The following is a 5,000-nucleotide window of genomic DNA, read 5'->3' on the forward strand; positions in this document are numbered from 1 at the left end:
AATAGTGAAGTAAATATATTAAACATAAACAATTCAATGTCATATTATAAGTGAATGTATGAGTTAATCTAATGTGTGAATTAATGATGTCTTTAGATAAACTCAATTTCAATATGGAATATCGCAATATAATCAAATGTCATTAAAACAAAAATCCTTTCACAAAGCAAGCCCGACAGTGATGCACGGTGAAGCTGTGTTTGAAATGCAAGCTGTTTTTAATCACATCCCACGAGTTGTCTCTATAGGCAATGGACGACGCGCCTCGTTGAATGATTTGTAAATCACTCTGTCTTGAAAACTAATATAAACATGGGCAAAAAAACCCCAACCCCAACCCCCCCCCCCCCCCCCCCAAAAAAAAAAAAAAAAAAATCCACCAAAAGTAAGATTTAATTCAACACTGGTTCACCTCCCTAAGCATCTAAAATCTAAATCATGTAAAGTATATTTGGATATTAATATTTGAAAATGATGAATCATTTAAATGCATAAATTTGACACTAAAGTTGTAAGTCGATGATAAACCAGCATATTTTACGCATATTGAATGTACTTGACTATGTAACACAAGTGAAAATAAGAAGCTATTAAAGGCTTACTATTGCTTTAGAGTGTTATAAGAGAAAAATTTTCATTCCTCAATACTGAGGTGCCAATTTTCATTATTCAGATAAAAAACTCAGATATTTTGAATTGTTTTAAAATGATTTTGTGTATTCTGCCTGTATTAAATGATAATGGAGAGAAACTTGAAGAAAGCAACGTTTCCTCGCAAAATCCGAGGAATAAATAAACAAACATTCTATAAGTAAATTGCATGAGGCAACGTTTTTATGATAGCATAGTTTATTTTTTGTCAAGTCTTGGAACCTTGTAGTGAAACTTTTTTATCAATATCATCTAAGATGCGGTATCTACTGTTTTTCAAACAGCATCCTGAACTTTGAATAATATTGTCATTTTTTGTCTGATTTTTGGATTTTGAAAATAAACTTGATCATTGAGACCAGTTGTATGTCGATATCAATAATAACTCTAAAACGCCCACTATTTTCCTTATGGCATTGAAATCAAAGTCAAAGATGGAATTATGACCTGGAAATTAATTTTTTTTAAACTCAGGCATTATGTCGTTTTCTGGAGAGAGAAAAAAAAACGCATTAAAAAAATTTCGGCCAGAAAAACTTTTTCTCCAAATATCGATCGATTAAGTGATCCTCATGTCAAAAACTCCCAAACATGGGACTTCCTTGACTACTTCCTAAAATTAACGGTTTGAGAGTTATGACAAGATGAGGGTCCTTTTAAATGATCAATATTTGAAGAAACGAGTTTTCTGGCCAAAATTTAAAAACAATGTTTTTGTAATTTTCAAGTACGCTGTAATAATATTATAGTCGTCAATAAATAAAGGTTAAATCTAACACTAATTTCTCTGAAAGTGTGGACCGTCAATTGTTTTGAACAAAATGAAAATCAAAGTTTCAGGAAATAAGACAAGAAGTAGAAAGTTTTGAGCTCAAATCTCTTCAGCAAAGAGCAAAAATGAAATAAGCAGTCATTTAACACATAGTTTAGAGAGATGAGAATTGCAGTGAATTATTGTTCTTTTTTTTAAGCTGTCGTATTCATTATTGCTCAATAGTTTTATATTCAACAATATGAGTCATCGTTGGAGTATTTTTCAAGAGACGTTTTAAAGTTGAACATGGCATCAGGTAGCTTAGTGAAATGTTTCTTCCTACATTTTCATGACCTATGTAACGTTAAGGATAATTTCAATCTTTGGTTACACCACCCTGCCTCACATTAAGTGTTTTAATTTCATTTTCTTTGGGCAGGTCGTGATTGTTATATTTGTCTTATTTCTCAACAAGAAGTTGTAAGTAAATTAAAAATCTGCATTGCATATCTTTATGACGCAATTTGTTCCCTGGGCCTGTTTAAGCTGGTGCATATAGAAGTAACAAATGTAGGCTAAATGTCTGTTCGCCGAGTTAGGGCACTCCGATTTGTAAATGTTTTTTTCAATGGTTTCGCATTGTGATACACAGGTGTAGCCATTATAGTTTGTGCATTTTCAAAATCCCCTGAGTTGAAACGTTGTGAACATTGTTCGTGATGTCGAGAGCCAATTATTTTGAGTCCAAGCATTTTGGTTCTTAAAGTAGTTCTTGACCTCCTGTCATATATACTATTATATTAAAGCTATGTCGTCGTCGTCGTCATCATCATCACCATCATCATCATCATCATCATCATCATCATCATCATCATTATCATCAACATCATCATTATCATCATCATCACCATCAACATAATCAGCACAATAATCTTTTAGTGGTATAGCTGTAGTAGTAGTAGTAGTAGTAGTAGTAGTAGTAGTAGTAGTAGTAGTAGTAGTAGTAGTAGTAGTAGTAGTCGTCGTCGTCGTCGTAATAGTAGTAGTAGTAGTAGTAGTAGTAGTAGTAGTAGTAGTAGTAGTAGTAGTAGTAGTAGTAGTAGTAGTAGTAGTAGTTGTTGTTGTTGTTGTAGCAGTAGTAGTAGTTAGTAGTAGTAGTAGTAGTAGTAGTAGTAGTAGTAGTAGTAGTAGTAGTAGTAGTAGTAGTAGTAGTAGTAGTAGTAGTAGTAGTAGTAGTAGTAGTAGTAGTAGTAGTAGTAGTTGTTGTTGTTGTTGTTTTTGCTGTTGTTGTAGAAGTAGATTCAGAAGTCAGGTTGGCCGTGGAGGGAGGAGGGTGCTGGTTTTTTGGGGGTTTTTTTTTGTTTGTTTGTTTGTTTGTTTGTTTGTTTGTTTGGGAGGGGGGGGGGTTTGTTTTGTTTATGTTTTGTTTCTGTTGTGTGCCTTTTATTTTCATTTTCTTTCATGTGTTTTAAAAAGGAAACATTTTCTCTCTGCTTTTGTTCATTTTAAATCTGTTCTATCGGAATTTCCCAAATATCAACTGCTCCGCTTAAGTGGTATATACACAACGATCAAAGCAAGGGTTCTGAAAATCAGTCACCCGTGACTGAGGTTTGTTATTATGTTGGTTGGTAGTTGGTAGGTCGTTACAACGGCATAGCAGCAGCGGTGGCCATTGAAAATGGACAATGGACGAAACACGTGAACCGGACACAGGTTTGACAATGAATTATATTCGAGTCAAACATCCGAGTCAAACAAGCTTCTGACGTTGTCTTCAAAAAGGTATAACCTAAGAATCGCGTAAAATAATTGATAATAGCTCTACGACGACGATAGCCAAAATATTTTTAACAATAAAATAAAGAAGTGAAATTTCAGTTGTCTATGTTGTAGGGTAATGCATTAAATGCCTTTCTTAAGGATGCTAGGCTGGTATCAGAGTTTTACAATTATTAATTAATTGTCACCAATCCGGTCACCGACTTTGCTGGAAATTGCTTAACTTTTTCTACAAGTTCAGACAACATACTGTTTGGCTACAACAACACACATACACACACAAACACACATATACACATACCACACACACACACACACATACCACACACAATCGTATGTTTCTGTGATTTATTGTACTATTGTGTTTAAACATCGGGAGAGGTCAGGTAGTATCGGTGTTAATGAGCTTAGCCATTCCATGAAGGATGTATTTAACTTTTTTTTACCCCCCCCCCCCCCTCCCCACTTTCCAAATTTAAAAAATACCAACTGCCTAAACTGTATGCCTAAAGATGGGCACGAACCACGCGCTATTTCTTTTGCAATACACTAACATTCACTTGGTCATCTTGTTCTCCTTATATTAATTTGTAACCCATATTTTAATATGTACATAGATACATAAATTAGGATTGACACCCAAACACTCCGATCAGCCCTTAACAGGCTTCCTTCAATTGACATTTCCCTTCTCAATAATATTTACGTATTTATTAGAGAGGCTTCAGCTTAGTTGAAGCAAGTCGCATCACTGTTTCTTTTCTCTAAGTGTAAACGGTAAGACTTCAGTTAATTTATTGTCAGGGTTAATAATAATAATAATAATATAATAATAATAATAATAATAATAATAATAATAATAATAATAATAATAATAATGATAATAATAATTATAATAATAATAATGATAATAATAATGATAAAATAAATAAATAAATAAATAATAATAATAATAATAATAATATATAAATAATAATAATAATAATAACAATAATGATGATGATGATGATGATGATGATGATGATGATGATGATGATGATGATGATGATGAAAATAATAATAATAATAATAATAATAATAATAATAATAATAATAATAATAATAATAATAATAATATAAATATGATACTTAATCCGGCTATTGGTCATACGGTATTACACTCTCCTTCGGATCGGAAGGTCCCCGGTTCGAATCCCGCTCTTAGCGGTCATAGTTGAGTCCTTGGAGTAAAGCGCTTTACTCACATTCTCTCACCGTACTTAGGTGTAACACACGTACCCGACTGTGTACCGTGTTGTCTTTGTCGGGGAAAAAAAAACAACTTGTAATATCGCCTAACAGGCGCCATGTCTTGTCCTACGTGTTAAGGGTTGCTGTTGGTTAGGGATCTCTTGTAAAGCGGTTTGAGCACGTCTAGTGGATGTTGCGCTATGTAAATTCTTCAATTTTTTAGATTGATCACTAAAAACTAAATTGATAAAAAGACATGTAAAACGCTAAAGTGTTAGTAATAATATTATGATATTTTCCCTAGTTTATTTATAGTTAACACTGGCCAGTGTTTATATTATATTATGTACTTAGAGAGATGGCTTATTGAAAACTGACAAGGATGATTGATTGCAGCACACTTGACAACTTGCTAAACGGATCGTTGCCAATGAACGAATATTTCAATGCTAATTATATGCTTTTAATGAAGAGTAAACTAGATATTTAACAGCCCGGAGCTTAGTGATTTTATTTTTTTATACAGCACACAACAAACAAGAAGCAGATAGGCTCAGATTTGTATAAAGTTTCAAGTCAAAAA

The sequence above is a fragment of the Berghia stephanieae genome, chromosome 6, assembly GCF_034508935.2.
Source record: "Berghia stephanieae isolate SIO BIC M18660-M18661 chromosome 6, UCSD_Bste_1.3, whole genome shotgun sequence".
Lineage (NCBI taxonomy): Eukaryota > Metazoa > Mollusca > Gastropoda > Nudibranchia > Aeolidiidae > Berghia > Berghia stephanieae.